This window comes from Triticum aestivum, chromosome 5A (genome assembly GCF_018294505.1).
Source record: "Triticum aestivum cultivar Chinese Spring chromosome 5A, IWGSC CS RefSeq v2.1, whole genome shotgun sequence".
In the NCBI taxonomy this organism is placed as follows: Eukaryota; Viridiplantae; Streptophyta; class Magnoliopsida; order Poales; family Poaceae; genus Triticum; species Triticum aestivum.
The window spans coordinates 353,531,166-353,551,400 of record NC_057806.1 but is presented as its reverse complement, the minus strand read 5'-3'; the positions used below and the strand labels follow the sequence as shown (position 1 = coordinate 353,551,400).

Genomic DNA, 20,235 nt, shown 5'->3' with positions numbered 1-20,235 from the left:
AGGTTTCAATCTCCTTTCTGAAAAAAATCATATATATATATACATGCATGTAGATAAGGATATAATAGATTATGTCAGTAGGAAACTTTTCATATCTCAAAATTCAGAATGTTTTATCTCTAAAACAAAAAGTGGGATTGCATGCATGTAATGAGGAGTATCAATTAATGTTATACATGTATTGCAATTTCGTTATATGGATTCATGATTGAATGTTCATACATCAATTTATCTATGTCATGTAATGTGATGAGATGTCATCTACAAAATGTTATCGTCACAGGAAAAAACACTGCCACGGCAACAAGTAATGCTAGAACAACAACAATTATTTTGGCATGGGCAAGGATACTAGTGCCGAGTAGGAATATATTTCCACCACTGGTAATATATACATGAATGGCTCGCAAGTGCATCGACTCACCACTCGCGTCCGCTACTTATAGTTGTTTTTCGTTCGCCACTAGTGGTGTGTTCTGCCTGTGGTGCACGACTCCATTTCATTGAAAGGAAACCAATTGGTCACATAATCATACATCCAAAAGGAACATCCCTTCAGGTACCGCTGGAAAAATAAAAGAACACTCAAAACAATTGTCTATATGTGGTACAAAACACAAAGTACAAACTAAAAGTCTACTCTACTAGTTGGGCAAAGTTTCAAGGCCCTAGTTCTGTCATATCAAGACATGGATTGAATCACCATCTATGGGGTGCTTCTCGAGATATTACAATGTGATCCTCCATTCATGAAGCGTACCTCCAACATTGGATTTTGATGAAAGCACATAGTTCACACTGTTCCACTTCTATAGTTTGGTTCCAATGGCAGGAACATCTTTAGGTTATAGAGTAGCAGGCCTATGAATTGCTCCACCAATTTTCCTCCCTCCAACTCAATGAGAAGGTACTTTATAGTTTCTCTAACATAATAACACCATGCTCCAGACATATTTCGTATTTAACCAACATTTCCTGTTAGAGACCAGGTCATTCTTAGAATTCCACAATCCACACAAACTTGTTGTAGAAACTAACTTAAATTGCTTAAAACATTCACTGCTTATCCGTTGAGATGCTATTTGGTACAGACTCCAAATTATGAACATTAGTGTAAAAAACTTCTCTAACATATGATCACATACTCAATATCAGTATAATGTGAGGCATTCAAGTGGGTTAGAAATCCATATTCTCCTTAAGTTATTTCTAGTCATAAGCTTGTTTTGAGGCAGCTACTACAAAAAAAACCTTAATCATAATGTCCAAAGTTAAAATGAACACAAACACCCAAATCTTGGGAGGCATCTTAAGGGACTATACTGCAGGAAAAAAAGGTGGAACACCTCTTAGACTTAACTATCTTTATCAACTGGGAGCAACTACCAGTGAAGGTCCTCCTAAAAGCGCAATTCAACTCGCTACTGTCCCACAACTCACCTAAAGTTTTAGATTGTTCATTCGCTATGAAGTAGATGTACCAACATCGAGTGGCTAAAGTCGAGTAGCCAAACCATGTATCTTCCTACATGTCATTTGAGCCCCATCTTAACTGCATTAGATGCCAATTACGTCGCACCTTTCCAGAATTGGGAGGGGTGTACATCATGAAAACACGAGATGTTAGGGTTTCTGGTAATGTATTTATCCTCAATAGTTTATTTCCATAGTGGTCCCTCCCCACCAATGTACCATTTAACCCAAGATCCAATAGGGCAAAATTCAGGTTTTGCAAGTTTGGTACACATAAACCTTCCTATTCTTTCTTATGCACATATATGGCCAATTTGACAAGTGGATTTTGTGGTTTCTTCAACATCATTCCACATGCAGTTAGCCATGTGTACATAACCTAGTTGAATGGCCCATTGTGGAAATTTTAAAAAGGACAACATGTAAATGATAATGTTGGCCAAGTAGGATCTTATCAACATTAACTTCCCTTCATATGAATGGAGTTTTCCTCTCCACCTAGTAGTTCTAGCTAGCATCTTATCTACCATTGCCCGAAGATCTCTTTTCAGTTTGTCATGGTGCAACGGCAGTCCTAGATATGAAAGTGTCCTTCTGCTCCTGAGCTCAAATGAGCCCGGTGAACAATAAAATCAAAAACAAATCAGAAAAAATTGAATATTTTTTGTGACAAACATTGACAAAAGTTAAAGTGCTTGCAAAAATTCGCCATGGAATCACATTCCTAGAAGGCGTGAAAAAAAACTGGTTAGGTTTTTGATTTTTTTTTAAATTTACTGTTCATCCGAGCTCATTTGAGTCTGGGCTCGGAAACTCTGGGTCCTACTTGATAATATTATCTCTGTAACAAAATATAAGACTTTTTTGGTGTAGCTTAGAGAGGAAGTATCTAGAAAGCTAAACACTCATTAGCCTCCATATTTTCAGGCACCAAACTCACTTTTATGGTATGGAAGAAACCTGTTCAAAACAGGTGAGAATCCACCTAAAAGTGAGTGCAGTCCTTGGGCTTTAGGAATGCACGAAAAGAGGAAACGAACATTGCTTGAAGAAGAAAGGCTCAATCTATGCACGCAACAAATAATGTAGGGCCAATTCCAGTTCTGCCCCTAACTCGAACCCACTACTCAGTTTTGCCCCTAATTTTTAGGTATGCTCAGTTTTGCCCCTCCACCGTTAGTGTCACTTATAGAAATGCCCTTTTACGCCGTTACCGTCCGGTCAAAGGACTTTGACCACCCAGAAAAAAATAGCAAAAAAAATCAAAAAAATCTGAAATTTTGTGGGATCGAAGATAGTCATGTCCGCAAGGCGCGTGCAAATTTGTGTGCCGTTCGGACACCCTGAGAGCTCGTGGCAAAGGAAATCATAAATTTTGTACGCATGTGAACAGTAAATTCGAAAAAATAGAAAAAAAATTCAAAAAAATATGAAATTTTGGGGAACTGAAGATACTTAGGTGCACAAGATATGTGCACATTTTTGTTGTGTTTGGACATCGTATGAGCCCGTACGAGCTCGTAGGAGCTAAACTTTATTTTTTTCTCCGAGAGCTCCTACGATGTCCAAACACAACAAAAATGTGCACACATCTTGTGCACCTAAGTATCTTCAGTTCTCCAAAATTTCATATTTTTTTGAATTTTTTTCTATTTTTTTGAATTTACTGTTCACATGCGTACAAAATTTATGATTTCCTTTGCCACGAGCTCTCAGGGTGTCCGAACGGCACAGAAATTTGCACACGCCTTGCGGACATGACTATCTTCGATCCCACAAAAATTCAGATTTTTTGATTTTTTTTGCTATTTTTTCTGGGTGGTCAAAGTTCTTTGACCAGACGGTAATGTCGCAAAAGGGCATTTCTATAAGTGACACTAACGACGGAGGGGCAAAACTGAGCATACCTAAAAATTAGGGGCAAAACTGAGTAGTGGGTTCGAGTTAAGGGCATAGATGTAAATGTCCCAATAATGTACCTCTGGTTATCCTGATCATCAATGATCAATCGGTAGCCGACCGGAGGAGGCGGGCGGCCTCGTCCGCGGCCAGGAAGCAGACGGAGATCCAGCCGTCGAGCAGCACCCACACGTTGCCCGCTATGCACACCACCATCTCCCAAGGCATTGCCATTGGCAAGGTCGGAGCTTCTACTCTCCCTCGCGCGCAGGCGCAGATAAACCAGCTCACGAACACACCAAGTGCATGTATGTATTCATTGCTTGCTCGCGGCTGCTAATTGAAGAAGGTGACGAGAAGGTAGGCAAGGAGAGTTGTCGTGGACAGATGGCTTGTGGAGGCGTACAATGATTCACACAACTAACTCATATGGTACCAGCTCAGGTCGGCGACCCACGAGCAAATAATTGACCTGTTTAGTTGGGAGGAAGAGATAATTTTGCGCATCAATGGCCGCAGCGGCTGCGGCAGGTCGGAACGATCTGTGAGGTGGAGGATCGATCTCGATTATGACAACGTGGGGTGGTGGTAACGTGGAATACATTCCATTTCTTGGGGATAAGTATTACGGATGCATGATAGGACGCCTGCTACAAATCAACCGACTTATTTCCTTCAGAAATAAGTCGGGTCCGTAGCCATCCGATTCATCCCTGTGTAGCCGTAGATGGGGTCAACGCATCAGCATGCTCCCGGCTTTCTCCTCCTGAGTCAGCAAACGCAATGTTCGCAGCGGACCTCTCCGTCGCCGCCGCTCCAGCGCTGCTGCAGAGTAGGAGAACCACCCCATGGCCGGCGACGACATGGCTTCATTGCAGCACCGATGGCCGGCGACGAGGCTTCATTGCAGCACTGGCAGCCGCCGACGAGGGCTTCATTGCAGCACCGGCGGTGACGACGAGAGCTTCATTGTAGCACTGGTGGCCGTGACAAGGCCTTCATTGCATCACCGGCGCCGGCGGCTTCATCGCAGCACCGGTGACCGGCGACGAGGGCTGCATCGCAGCACCGGTGACCTGACGACATCGCGCCCCATACAACATGCAGCACCGTCGAGTGGGTTGCAGGCTCGCAACACGGGTCGAAGTTGCAACGCGCCCCCCTCGACGGCGCCGGCGACGCTCTGCAGCACCGGCCGGCAGCGCCCCTGCTGCATTGAAGTGGCTGGTCCTTCACAGCCCCGACGGAGCTCCATTGCAGCCCTGGTGGCGTCAACGACCCCCGAACGGCGCTCCATTGCAGCCCCGCCAGCCTCCATCTTCTTCTGCAGCTCCGGCGGCCACCACTGCAGCCCCGGTGGCGTGTCTCTGCAGCTACGGTGGCCCGGCGTGTCTGGCTGTGTGCTTCACATCGCGGGATAAGGGAGGGAGCCAGCTAAGCGGCGCGTGGAGCCCACCTGACGCGTGTCGATCGCTCAAGACGGCTTACAAGCGCGATTCATCAACCGGATGATTTTAAACGTTTTCCTATGTCCTATCCCATGTGACACCAATTATTTTGCGGAGTATTTTAGTGTACATAACTAATCTTTCAACTATTTCTTTTTAACATAGTACAAACTCAGTCACTAATACATACGCACACACCCATCCAAAACATTAACGTGTGCATCATGGGCGCTCACTGGTTGCATCCACATCGGACTAGCTAAAGACAAAAAAGAAACAGTCGAAGGAAAAAAAGCGGAGGGTTCTCTCAGCCTCAGGCCCTCAGCCCCCGACCCTCATCCCTCGATTCATCTCCCTCTCCCTCGTCTGCAGCCTCCGCCGCCGCCACCAGCGTCCTCCCCCGCAGCTGGCGCCCCCCCCCCACCCCACCCCTTCTCTCCTTCCCTCACCCGCGCCCTCGTCCACCTGGGCCTCGTGGTCGGCCATGGAGGTCTGATCCGACCCATGGATGGATGGGGGCGAAACCCTAGACCCACACGCACCCATGGATGGATGGGGATGGGGATAGGGCGACGGCGGCGGCGGCCTTCTCTTGGTGCTTACTGATGTGGTGGTCCTTGACGCCGGCGATGGGTTGCAGCACGTAGACGCCAAAGGTACTTACGCCTTCCATCCTCCTCCACTCCCCTCACCTCATCTTCTTCTTGTTCTGGATTTGTCGATTTGATTTGTGCGTTTGGTTTGTGCAGGCTGCGGGTGTGACGGAGGAGCACCATGGCGGGCGTGCAGGCCATCTTTCCCTACCAAGTGAGCCCAATCCCTTTCTTTCTCTTGGACAGCTCTGAAAAATTGACATTTGTCAAGAACCTGCAACAGAACCAAAAGAATGATATAAGTATATAACTACTTTGGTGATTCCTTTTAAGATGGCAACGGGACATGAGAGAAAGATAACTTGTCATTTGAGATGCCCCTAATTCAATTTTATATCGTGTTGAACTTTCTCAAAGTATTATGTATATCATCTTAGTAATTGAGCTAAACAAACTGCCATGGTATTATTTGTTGGTTGCAAAATGAAAAAAGCAACACATGCATGAAGAATAGTAGTGAATATTACACATATTAGCTCTCATATTTGTTGATCTGACCCTTGGCACCACCCAACGGAGGATGAAGGAAGAGGCTAGCTGCAGCAAAACCATGCTCCACATTCCCTTGCAAAGGAAAAATTCAGAACTGAAGGTGTCCATGCCGGACTGTATGCAGCATGCGCCTGCGGCACGGTGAGCTCGCCTTTGTACTTAGCCGAAGATGTTTAAACTAATCTGTAGTAGAACAAAATTGAATTTCATCATCCTAGACAGAACTAAAATTAACAAGATATTGTTGTTTAAAATTTATTAAAAGATCTATTGTTAGGAACCATCCTTCGGAATCAGAATATTTAGACTAATAACACCAAGATGTAGAGAGCAACTTAGCAAAATTATTGTTAGCAAAGAATAATTTTATACAATGGAAACTCATGAGGGTCTAGATCCTCTTTTATCGGGCGACCATTAGAAAAGGTAGATCCTCTTTTAGTTGACAACTATTAACAAAGGTATTGTTAGGCCACAAACATGAGCAAATTGTTTAAACAATTAAGCTGATTTAATAATTGTATAACTTAGTCCGAACGCATGCCCCACCTGTAAAAGAAAGATACAGTTGCTGCAGCTAACTGTTGCAACTGCGTCTATAGAAATCAGAGAAAGCTTATTTAATCAGCCAATTGACAGGTTCAAATTATTGTCAGTGCTAGCCTACTAGGACCAAATTGTGACGCCTCGAGACTGTCGTGCCAGGTGTCTTCCAGTGATTCGCTGTTGTTGCCTTGTCTTTTGCTTGCGTGTCGCATCTTGTCTTGTCATCATGTGCATTGCATCATCATGTTTTCAAAACGTGCATTCGCCTGGGTTCTCCCAGTTCCTTCCGTTGTCCGTTCTGAGCCCAGACACACTTGCACGCGCCCGCGGCATGTCCGAAATAATATTTTATAAGTGGCCGGAAAATGTTCTCGGAATGGGTTGAAAGTTGGCATGCGGTGTTGTTTTGTTGTCAGTAGGCCGCCTGCCAAGTTTCATCACGTTCGGAGTCCGTTTGATGCCCAACGGATAACTATAGCGGCAGTATAGCCGGTCTAACGTCGGACGTTTTCGGTCTCCGAAAACAGTCGCCGGGCCTCTCTCTCTTCTCTTCTCTCAGCTCGAGACCATCTATTCAGTCCACTACTCATCACCAGTCCCTACCTAACCTCTCTCGTTAGCCCGCGACCCTCCTCGCGCGCGCGCCCGAAAGCTGTCCCGGACCCGACTCGGGCTGTCGCTACCGTTGTGTCCGGATCATCCCCAAACATCTACAAAATGTCTCCGTTTTCTCATTTGGGCTTCCTAGCATATTTTTCTCGACCGCTCGATTTTATTTGGAGGGACGGATTAGCCCCTAAACTTCCCCTCTTTTCCTTATATAAAAACTCCCTAATCTAAATATGGACAAAACCCTAACTTCTAGGGAGATGTCCCATCGATCCCTCTCGGCCGCCGCCACCTTCCAATCCACCTCGAGCTCTTCACCCAACCAACCACCAAACCGATCCAAAATTCCATCCCCGCCAATCCTGCCTGAGCCCCGAGCCAACCCCCACAGCGCGCCGTCTCCCAGCGCTCGATCCGGATGGGATCGAGGCAGTCGCCGCCTTGCCTCCACTCCGGCAGCTCACACCATTGGAGACCAGAGCCACTTCATGTCGCGGCTTCCTCCTTTTCTCCTCGAGCCCGCAGCAACAGCAACCCCGAGCACCCCAGCGCCAGTAGCAGTCGACCCCGCGCCCAAGTCCCTCGTGCCCGGGCGTCTCCGTCGACCCTGCCGTCAGCCGGCGACCTCGTCAGCCGGAGCTCGCCTTCGCCGGCAGTAGCAGCAACAGGTCACCGCGCATGCTTCCCTTCCCTCTCTCTCTCGCTCTACATCTGATGCTCCTGAACCCGCCGTCTCTTGCCCTAGGAGATCGATCCCAGAGCCTGTCCTTGAGGCCGTCGCCCCAGCTGATGACCAGGCGCCTCCTTCCGAGCCTCTTCACGCCGCGCCGATGACCCTCTCCTCCCCTGCCTGTCCTTTTTCTTTCCTTTTCCATTTCTTCTCTGAACCTCACCTCTCTCTGTCTCTTTCCTCCCGCTGACAGGAACCCCATGGTCGTCCCCGACCTCCTCTTCACCGGGCCCCCGCCCGAACCTGGCCTAGATCCATCACCGTGGTCATTTTCCCCACCATCTCCATCCCATCGCCGTCTTCCCGGAGCCCAAGTTCCCTCGCCGTCCCCTGCATCGCGCCAGACGCCGCCCTCAACTGCTGCAGAGCTGCCTCGTCCCGCCGCGCTGAACCGCTGCTGTCTGCCTCGTCAGATCGTGCGAGAGGAGCCCGGTCCAGCCGCGCGTTGACTGCATTGGCCAGCTGCGTGGGCCGGCCTTCTCTCCCGCCGCGGCCCAGCATCGCTTCCAGCAATGCCCAGCTCTGTGAGGCCCAATGTGAGGAAGCCCATCTTCGGATTGCTCCTATAGAGCCCAGTTCGGGCCAGTTTCGGCCTGACTCATGTTTTTTTCCGCGGAGTGATTTATCTAATTATATCCAGGAGTTTGCAGATTTACAGAAAACCCCTTGCACAACATGCATATAATAACTCACAATTCGTGCATCGGATTAAAATGAATTATATATGAAATATGTTTAGTTTTTCATCTAGTTCATAATATGTCATTTTCACCCATGTTTAAAATGTTTAAAATGTTGTTTGTTTAAATTTGCTTAAATGCCATGCTAAAATGATTTGTTTCATAAATAATTAACCGTAGCTCGGTTTTAATTAATCTTTATATGTAAATGGGGTAGAAAAATGCCTAGTTTATCATGGTGGCATCTCTTTGCATGTTTAACAACTCTAAAATTGTGTTAGGGCAGAACAGTACCAAACCTAATAAATGGATATGAGGATTATCCGGAAGTGTTGTTCGTTGTTTCCGACCTCATTTAAACTTGCCTAGATAGGTAGTTTTGTTGTGTTTCGCCCCTTGCCATGTTAACCAACATTTAATATTGTTGGGTACATAAACAAGATCGAACTAAATAAGTCACGTGGTGTTTCGTCAATATGCAACGGAGTTGCATATTGAGCTCCACTAATTTGTAGGGTTGCTTGTGCATTTTGCCATGCCATGCTCCATTAAACCGGACATGCATCATACTTGTTGTGCATCATGCCATGTTGTTGTAGTGGTTGTTTACTATGTTGTTTGCTTTCTTTCCGGTGCACTTCTTCTCGGTAATCCGGTAACGTCGTGTTGTGAGGATCCGTTCGACTACGTCCATTTGTCTTTTTCATGGACTCGTTCTTCTTCCTTGCGGGATCTCAGGCAAGATGATCATACCCTCGAAATCACTTCTATCTTTGCTTGCTAGATGCTCGCTCTATTGCTATGCCTATGCTGCGATACCTACCACTTGCTTATCATGCCTCCCATATTGTTGAAGCCAAGCTTCTAACCCACCTTGTCCTAGCAAACCGTTGTTTGGCTATGTTACCACTTTGCTCAACCCCTCTTATAGCGTTGTTAGTTGCAGGTGAAGATTGGAGTTTGGTTCCATGTTGGAACATGGATATTTTGTTGGGATATCACAATATCTCTTATTTAATTAATGCATCTATATACTTGGTAAAGGGTGGAAGGCTCGGCCTTATGCCTGGTGTTCTGTTCCACTCGTGCCGCCCTAGTTTCCGTCATATCGGTGTTATGTTCCCGGATTTTGCGTTCCTTACGCGGTTGGGTTATAATGGGAACCCCTTGACAGTTCGCCTTGAATAAAACTCCTACAGCAATGCCCAACATTGGTTTTACCATTTGCCACCTAGCCTTTTCTTTCCCTTGGGTTCTGCAGACTCGAGGGTCATCATTATTTCAACCCCCCCGAGCCAGTGCTCCTCTGAGTGTTGGTCCAACCTGTCAGCCGCTGGTGGCCACCAGGGGCAACTCTGGGCTGGCCTACCGGAAGTTTGGACAATCTGAGTGTGCCTTGAGAACGAGATATGTGCAGCTCCTATCGGGATTTGTCGGCACATTCGGGCGGTGTTGCTGGACTTGTTTTACCATTGTCGAGGATGTCTTGTAACCTGGATGCCGAGCCTGATCGGATTGTCTTGGGAGAAGGAATATCCTTCGCTGACCGTGAGAGCTTGTGATGGGCTAAGTTGGGACACCCCTGCGGGGATTTGAACTTTCGAAAGCCGTGCCCGCGGTTATGGGAAGATGGGAATTTGTTAATGTCCGGTTGTAGAAAACCTGAAGTTGATCTTAATTAAAATACATCAACTGCGTGTGTAACTGTGATGGTCTCTTCTTGGCGGAGTCCGGGAAGTGAACACGGTGTTGGAGTTATGCTTGACGTAGGTTGTTCTAGGATCACTTCTTGATCATAGTTGTTCGATGTGCTTTTGCCTTCTCTTCTCGCTCTCATTTGCGTATGTTAGCCACCATATATGCTAGTCGCTTGCTGCAGCTCCACCTCATACCTTTTACCCTACCTTTAAGCTTAAATAGTCTTGATCGCGAGGGTGTGAGATTGCTGAGTCCCCGTGACTCACAGATACTTCCAAAACCAGCTTGCAGGTACCAATGATACCGAGCAGGTGGCGCAACCAAGCTCAAGGAGGAGCTCGATGAAGATCGTGTCCTTTGTGTTGTTTTGTTCTAGTTGATCAGTAGTGGAGCCCAGTTGGGGTCGATTGGGGATCTGTGTCGCTTTTGGGGTAGTCTTCTTTTATTTTGGTTCCACAGTCGGACCTTGAGTGTATTTGGATGAATGTAATGCTTTATTCATGTATTGTGTGAAGTGGCGATTGTAAGCCAACTATGCAACTCTTTCCCTTATGTATTACATGGGTTGTGTGAAGATTACCTCACTTGCGATGTTGCTTTCAATGCGGTTATGCCTCTAAGTCGTGCTTCGACACGTGGGAGATATAGCCGCATCGAGGGTGTTACACAAATGCACGTGCCAATTCATGCCAATAGCTGTAAATCAAAAGAAATAAAAAATAGACTCATCGGCTGCAAATACTCCAGGAATAAAGGCGCAAGCATGGCACTGGGCATGATTTATGTAGTACAGTGATTCGGTGAGAGGGTTTAATTTTCATATTTCTTTCAGACAAACAGATGGAGATTACATGGTAATGTACATATATGACAAACCCTTATTTTCTGTAAAGTGGTAGTGCAGATGACCAATGTGGTGTGAATTCCACTTCTTCAGATATCTTGTTGATGGCACTATTTTCTGTCACTATAAAAACATGGATTATTGTCACACTGGTTCCTATCGGCGCAATAGCGCCTATTGCTCCGAAGTATGAAGTCGGACCTTTACATTTAAGTAACTCCTTAGTTTGCTTCTCCGACAAAATAATAGTAATCAGTATCATTATCGGACAATAATGGGACTGCTATCTTTAGGTCCTTCATGACATATGCCACACTGAACATCTTAAGGGCGATGTGTTGTTGTAATATTATGATTGCAAGAACAAATTGTTTTCGGGGTATTTGAATGGAACATTTGACATTTTGAAGGCACAAATAGAAACAATAACACCATATATGCTCTATAAGGTTTTCTCTGAGTTTTGTGAGTCTCTGAAGATAGGCTTTAAAAGTACTTCATGTGTCCCAACAAATTGTTTTTGATGATGTGCATGACACTTTTAGCAGAAAAGGTAAAGCAAAATATAGGCACAAATTGACTCTTCCCATTCGTGTACAGAGAAAATGTCTAATCTGAAGTAAGGCGTGGATGGGGAATTTGTTTGGCACAAAGTACACTGTGATATGTTTATGTCTCACTTGATCTATCGAGCATGGATGTATGCCAAGTTCACTTGTATGTTGCACCCTCTATTAGATCTAGAGTATGACTAGCTAGTTGAATCTTCTATTCATGTCCAGTACTGAAGCAGAAAATAGAAGGGTGCAGATGAGGAGGCAAGGGCTGACGGTAGCCACGGGAGGAGGTCGGGGTGGTTGAAGAATAAGGCATGGGCGACTCCTGCAAGATGTGTCTCGAGCAGATGTTGACGATGAGGCAATGAGAAGACCCTCCTTGTGAGCCCTATCCCTCTCATTTGGCCTCTCGATTTATGGTTCTCAGGCTCCATATTCCTTTGTTCTTTGTTTGTGGTGATCAGTCTGTTGAAAACACCCACTACTAATGTTCTTTAGACGGTTATAAGAATGAATCCATACTTCCATAAGAAAAGCTTGCACTTACCAAATAGTTGTCTCAGACTTGAGAGTGCGAGGAAGATTTGATCACTTGCTGGATGTGGGTTGTTTTAGTATGAACTTAATTAGCACCTCCTAGAAACATGATGTATGTGATATATTTGAAGCAACACGTGGTGTGATTTATGAATGAAAAAATGCTGAGATATACCGCTTCACCTTATGAATGAAAAAAATACTGAGATATATATATGAACAATGCATAGGTAAATAGTGCTACCGCATCATCTTTTAATTGCATCATAAATTATTAAATTTAGTTGTTTTGATAAAATGATGTACAGTGATAACATTGTTGAGTAGGAACGGTTTCACAGAATGATAGAAATATGTCATAGTAGGTATCTCGATTCTCTTAGATGCCACTTTTGGTCATGTATGTTTCAACATGCATTTAGTGCCAGTAGAATTATATGATGCAAATAATATTAAGATGTTACTAGACAGTGCACTTTACTGCTGAAAAGAGTGAATATGCTAGGAAATGTTACTTATACCATCCTCATTTCTAGCATTACAGTTGTGTTGTTTACACTTTATAGGTGTTAATAACATTTAGTTAGTCTGCTTTATGATTTTTTTTCACCGCCAAATATAATAGTAGCTAAAGTGGCACTGAGAACTTTATGATGACATAAAGTTCCATTGAACCGATTTAATATTGTGAGCTTGCATATTTGGATATTTTAAATACACTTTCTAGCTTGTTTTGCTTTCCGTTCTAATTTTTTTTTCTTTTGGGAACGCTTGTAGGTTGAAAGTCCCCTTGACAGTTTTCTGAAATCACTTGGACTTGAGAAGTATTCTATTACCTTCCAGTAAGAGGAGGTTTGACTATTTACCTAAATCTTTGCATTGTTTTTTCTTCTTTGGTTGACAATTGTTGTGTTACAGGTTGACATGGCGGCCCTACGTCACATGACTGAAAGTGATCTAAAGGCCTTGAGCATCCTGATGGTAAGTGCATTACATATCATGCTAGATCATGAATTTTGCAAGAATAGGCATTTCTTGGCTTCTCACATCCTTCATCCGAAGAGTAATTTCAGTATGGTCTGGCCGTACTTTGCATAAACTGTAGACTCAACTGTTAAACAAGTACACAGAAGTACTTAGAATGCATCATTTGCTGAGGAACTGGACTGAACCTACTTTACAGAAGGATTGCATGCACTTATATATTTTATCCAATGATATGGCATATATTAATGCCAAGTTCAGTGTAAGTAATTCTTTTGTAAGTCAGCATTCCTATTTGTGCATATGTATATTTTTATTCGAGGCGCAAAGGTCAATCTTACGGTGCATGTTCTTTTAGGGTACTGGGAAAAAGAGTACCTTTGCCTTGGAATCGAGAGCGTAGGGAAATGCCCATGGGGTACAATGTAGAAAAGTAGGGAGACGTGGTAAGTTTTTTGCTCATCTGAAGTTAGGCATATATTGTACAGTACATGTACAACAATGTGGGGTCTCTTTTATTGGCATGTTTCTATCTTGGTAAGCATCCATCAAACGGGTTTAGGTTGGTTAGAACAAGGTGTGGCGGTCAAGAGATGATGTAAGATTATTAGACTGTTGTTATTTATCTGGTCTGCATGCATTGACCAGCTGGTTAACTGATACGGCACTGTGTCGGTGAAACTGGGGCAATATTTTCATCGTTGTATACTATTGTTACACATGATTTCATAGTTTGCCAAGTATCACAGAATTTGTGGTTGAGTACTTATATCCAAAATCATCGTGTTAGTACTGAAGTTAATTTATGCATTGTTATTGAAGTTGCCTTAATGTTTCCCTTGCTATCAAGATCTACCTATGCTCTGTTTTTAACCATCTAAAATCATGAATAACCTGAGCCATTATCGTCTATCGAATCGCTTATGTAACCTCTAATACTGCAGCTTGTTGCATCACATGCGCCTGTTAATATCTACAATCTATGATGTCATTGCTTTTCTCTTAGAGCTGATCTGTTGTCTGAATGTGTTACATTTGTATTGCTTTGTCTTATAGTTCCAGTCAGGAACTTGCACATACACATATTCTTGTCCTTTCAGCTTGATTTATAAGAATGCACGGTATAATGTGACTGTTTTATCTAGATGTGTTGCATTTGACCATAGATACTGATGTGATAAATAACTATTAAAGATGTAACTTTTAGGTGTGTGGCTTCCTTGGCCAACAACAACTTGAGGTGGCACTTACGGGAATGGATCTTGTCATCATCCTTGGTGGACTCCCAATAAAACCAGGAATTACAAGGGATGATCTGTTCAACAAAAATGCTAGGATTGTTTGCTCAATCTGTGAAGGCGTTGCCAAGAGTGTCCTAATGCAATTGTGAGTTTGATCAGCAACCCTGTGAACTCAACCGCCCCCATTGTTGCGGAGGTTTTCAAGAGAGCTGGAACTTATTATCCCAAGTGTCTCCTTGGAGTGACAACATTTGATGTGGCGAGGCCTAACACCTTTGTGGTATGCAGCCTGAGGAAACTATCTTGAATATCTTATCTTAAAAAGCTTTTACATGCTCAAGCTCAACATCATGTGCTTAGATACTCTACTTGCAATGCTTATGGCTCTTTCTCATTTACTGTTCCTCTTGTTGCTTTTTTGCAGGCGGAAGTGCTTGGAGTTGATCCAAGAGAATTCAATATTCCAATTATTGGGACATGTAGGGCCCACTATATTACCCCACATGTCACATGTATCTTATGGTGTTGTCATCATATTGGGGATGTAATATTTCTTATTAAGAAAAAATCTCTAGCTTCTATGAATATCAACACTTGGAGGATGTAAATTTGCTTTAACTTTGCATTTCGGGAACTTGTACTGGACTTCTACATAACCAGTCAGCAAAGAAAGCCAACGTAGATAATTTTCAGGTATTTATTATTATTGTTACTTCAGCAAGATATTTTATAGATATTTTGGAACTTACATTCTAATAGTTATGTTGATATCTTGTGTATGTTCAGTTTTCTCGTAGAATTATTTGTTTGGCTTAACAAATCATGTGGCCTTAAAAAGGAAAGACACATTTGGTAGTCTTTTTTTCTGTTCGACAAAGAGAGATGTGCAACCCACAAGCCTTCAGTTATCTATGAACAGAAAAAAGGATTGTGGAACTACTAAACTATTTTACTTTCTGCCATTTTTCCTTTTTCTTTATAGTTTATACAATCAAGAATTAAGTATGACAGTGGTAATGTGGCACCCATGAAACCAGTTAGTGTATGTTCATATATTTATGCTATATTTGTTGTTCAAGAAAAGCTAAGAACTACTCATATTGTTATGATTGTCGATTCCATTCAACATAAATCCTTACTAGGGAATTCAAATCTCAGCGGATGTGTATTTTACTCCACATGCACTTATCTCCTTCCAAGTTTATATGAATTCGATTAGACCACCAGAAAATATTTTACTTGTAGTTCCCATTGTTGCAGATATTGGTTTTTCCTGGTTCTTTCTAAATTTATTCATTAGGTAGTCAATGCTTTTCTTATTACTACATTTTGGTCATAACCACATTCTTTAATAGCCACCATCGTAGTACTTCTTAAGTTATTTTTTCTATTTCAGGCAATAGGAGCATACCTTATCTGTTGATTGTTCAAACCAGAATTAGGCATGATTTTGGGTCATCGAGTTACCCCTTCTGCTTTATGAGTGAATACTCTCGTGCTGCATTCTATTACGTGTATTCTTTTTTAACTGACGCTCATTTGGACTGCATATGCACGTTAACAAATATACAAGCAGGATTAGTACGCACAGTTACTCAGATTGGGTGTTAATACAAAACATTCATTATTTACACAGCTATAAGTTTACATTATGCAAATGACAGTAACAAAAATAGTATGACACAAAAGTGATGACCAATCAAGGGAGGTTGTTGATGAGATCAATGACACCAGAGGGACGGACAGGCAGCTGCGAAGCATCTGACGGAGCAGCCGGTGAACAGGAGGAGCAAAGATAGCATCTCTTGCGTCACTGTAAACATCTACTGCTAGCAGAGCTTCAGCCGGTGAACAGGAGGAGCTTCAACTCTGTCGTCATAAACTTTCAACTGTTGGCCGAGCATCAACCTCATGCCCCTCAAGTGTACAATTGGTTCTATGCCAGTTTGGTTTTACAATTTTTTGTTGTTATTCATAATATAGTGTTTAATCTGGTTGGGAATAATCCACCACCCAAAGGCATCAAGGCCTAAAATACTGTTGTTTGTTCAAAGGTTGTTTGATTTGTTATTAGTTGTAAATTCTATTGCAAATTTCTTGCTTATATGTGCATGTTCACCAGCAATTCGAGAAAAAAGGGGTGGAAAGGTCGCTTGTCAAGCTGGGACCGCACAAACTTCCTCCCAGGAGGTGCCACTGGGTGGCGCCCCAACCCCTAGTCTCTACGAATGTGTGCACGCACGCACATCTAACCCTTATGAGTATCTTCGAAAGACTGAATCGACACATCATCCTGAGATTGACGAAGGCAACACAGTTTCCTTCATAGTTGAAGGGAATGTCTCCTCCACGGAATGAGAAAACCTAAAATGAATTAAAAAAGTTGCGAGCACCAATGCCAAGTTTAGGACTTAAACCCTGATGGGCTGGTTCCACCACAAAAAATATAACCATCTGAGCTAGGCTCCACATATAACATGCATGAAAAATGACTCGTATCAACATACATCCATGTATAGGAAAATGCCCACTTTAACATGCATGGGAATTTTTATTCTATTATTGCTATTGGTATTTAAAAATATTTTACAACTATACAATAGTTAAACATAATAAATATTTGGTATTTGTATGAATGTATTTTTAGTTCTACTTATCATATTATACTCCAAATATTCACATTCATACAATCAAATATTATTGAAATATTTTACAAAATATTTGTGCAACAACATGCAGGGTATCATCTTGTCTTCATGGACAATGAGTACGCGCTACCCCGAAACTTTTATTGGTAGCCAGGTGATAGGGGCACAAATCTGGTGGAGGAGTTCACGTCTAAGGGTGGCTCGATCATCACATCGTAGGATCAAATTAGGGAGGGTAAGATCATCCAACTGTAGCCCCCCATATCCGTCCAAACGTCTGGGCGGCCTTCCCGGCCACTGCCCGGCACCCAATCAGACCTGGCAAACTCAGCCCAAGCATTGCTTAAAACTTCCGCCTCTTTTGTTTTTTTAAATCCACGAGCTCAAAATAATAGCATGTCAAATTATAGATGATTGAAAATATTCAAATGCGACAATAGTTCTAATTTAAATATTACAATCCAACTAAGTTTTTTTAATAGTTCAAACTTGAATTCAACTAGCACATATGTTCTAGTTGTCCCCTTTAACCGCTCATGGATACTCAATAAAATCTTTCTTGAGCTGCTAATGAGTTGCCTGATGCTGAATTTGTTGATGCATTTGAACAAACTTGTTAAACGTGGCCGAATTTTGATCTGAAAGTTGGATATGATCACCCACGTTTTCAAATTCTAGACCCACGGCAACATCTTCACCCTCATCCTCCACTATCATGTTATGTATGATCACACAACATGTCAGCACCTCCCACAAGGTCTCTGGATCCCATTGTTTAGTAGGTCTACGAACAACTGCAATGGGACTCGAGCACTCTAAATGCCCTCTCCACATATTTTCTAGCTCATTCTTGTCTTTGGGTAAAGTGAAATATTTTCTGACCAACTAGCTCAGAGATGGTCTTGATGAAGGTAGCCCACAGAGAATAGATACCATCAAGAAGATAGTAGCCCATGTTGTATTGATGCTCATTGATAGTACAGTTGCAAAGAGGAGCTTGCCCTTAATTAAGTTAGCCTAGCAAACAATGGAGACCGGCACATTAATGTCATTGTGAGATCCGGGCGTGCCAAATTCAGAGGTTCTCTGACGCAACTATTTTCAAGAATGATGGTGGGCTTGTTAACATGGTATTGCCCTTATAGAGCTTTTGGATAGTTCTTCCATATCTGATGCATCCAATCAAGAGATCCGAACAAACCTGACCACCTTCATGCTTTGGACATTGCCAAGAACCTCTCGGTGTCTGCAACATTTGGTTCTCTCAAGTACGGAGGGACAAACATCTCGACCAGCGCAGTAGCAAATCTAACCATGACGTCTCCGCATGTGCTCCCATACATCCGAAGGTACTCGTCCTATGAATCCGCGGCCATGTTATATGCAAGCATCCACAATGCAACCATGTACTTCTGGTAATAGAGAATGCAATCATTCCTGTGGCATCCTTCTTCAAGATGAAATAGACATCGTAGGATCAGTCACCATTGTATAGGTGATCGAATATATTTTTTTCGCATCCAAAAGCACCGACAAAAATTGTCCGCGAATAGGGCATCGAGGGAGAAGTAGTCATCCATCAATGTCAAATGCCCCGTGCACTGCTCCGATTCAACACTCGATGGCCCTTGATTTGATATATTGAATTTGAGAACAAGCTCTTCCGTATGCTCCGTGTCTACAAGGACCGCCTGCATCATCGCTGTTTCATCCGCCTAGTCCTCCTTGTCAGACGACTCAAGTGTTGGGGAACGTAGCATGCAATTTCAAAAAAAAAATCATGTGATCACGCAAGATCTATCTAGGAGTTGCATAGCAACGAGAGGGGGAGAGTGTGTCCACGTACCCTCGTAGACCGAAAGCGGAAGTGTTAGCTTAATTCAGTTGATGTAGTCGAATGTCTTGGCGATCCAACCGATCAAGCACCGAACGTACGACACCATCGAGTTCTGCACACGTTCAGCTCGATGACGTCCCTCGAACTCTTGATCCAGCAAAGTGTCGAGGGAGAGTTTCTTCAGCACGACGGCGTGGTGACGGTGATGGTGATGTGATCCGCGCAGGGCTTCGCCTAAGCACTACGCCAATATGACCGGAGGAGTAAACTGTGGAGGGGGACACCGCACACGGCTAAGAAACAATTGATGTGCTTTGGGGTGCCCCCTGCCCCCGTATATAAAGGAGGAGAGGGAAGGAGGCCGGCCCTAGGGGCGCGCCAAGTGGGGGAGGGGGGAACCGACTAGGACGCCTAGTCCTAGTCAGCCCCCTTCCTTCTTTCGGAAGGGGAAAGGGGAAGGAAAGGGGGGCCGCGCCCCCTCCCCTTGTCCAATTCGGACTCCCATGGGGGGGGGGGGTTCCACCCCTTGTGGGCTGCCCTATCTCTCCCCTATGGCCCATGTTGGCCCATTACTTTCCCCGGGGGGTTCCAGTTGAAGGAAATATGCCCTAGAGGCAATAATAAAGTTATTATTTATTTCCTTATATCATGATAAATGTTTATCATTCATGCTAGAATTGTATTAACCGGAAACATAATACATGTGTGAATACATAGACAAACAGAGTGTCACTAGTATGCCTCTACTTGACTAGCTCGTTAATCGAAGATGGTTATGTTTCCTAACCATAAACAAAAGAGTTGTTATTTGATTAACGGGATCACATCATTAGGTGAATGATCTGATTGACATGACCCATTCCATTAGCTTAGCACCCAATCGTTTAGTATGTTGCTATTGCTTTCTTCATGACTTATACATGTTCCTATGACTATGAGATTATGCAACTCCCGTTTGCCGGAGGAACACTTTGTGTGCTACCAAATGTCAGAACGTAACCGGGTGATTATAAAGGTGCTCTACAGGTGTCTCCAAAGGTACATGTTGGGTTGACGTATTTCGAGATTAGGATTTGTCACTCCGATTGTCGGAGAGGTATCTCTGGGCCCTCTCGGTAATGCACATCACATAAGCCTTGCAAGCATTGCAACTAATGAGTTAGTTGTGAGATGATGTATTACGGAACGAGTAAAGAGACTTGCCGGTAACGAGATTGAACTAGGTATTGAGATACCGACGATCGAATCTCGGGCAAGTAACATACCGATGACAAAGGGAACAACGTATGTTGTTATGCGGTCTGACCGATAAAGATCTTCATAGAATATGTAGGAGCCAATATGGGCATCCAGGTCCCG

The 20,235-nt window shown here is 43.6% G+C and overlaps 1 long non-coding RNA gene across 1 annotated transcript; it reads right to left on the bottom strand.

The window, feature by feature from the left end:
• Positions 1-205: 205 nt before the first annotated feature.
• LOC123106904 (uncharacterized) lies at positions 206-3,929 on the bottom strand. The gene is made up of 2 exons (XR_006451543.1): positions 3,453-3,929; positions 206-975 (listed from the first exon to the last, which is right to left on the bottom strand). It is a non-coding gene; the product is annotated as an uncharacterized lncRNA (long non-coding RNA).
• Positions 3,930-20,235: the final 16,306 nt, after the last annotated feature.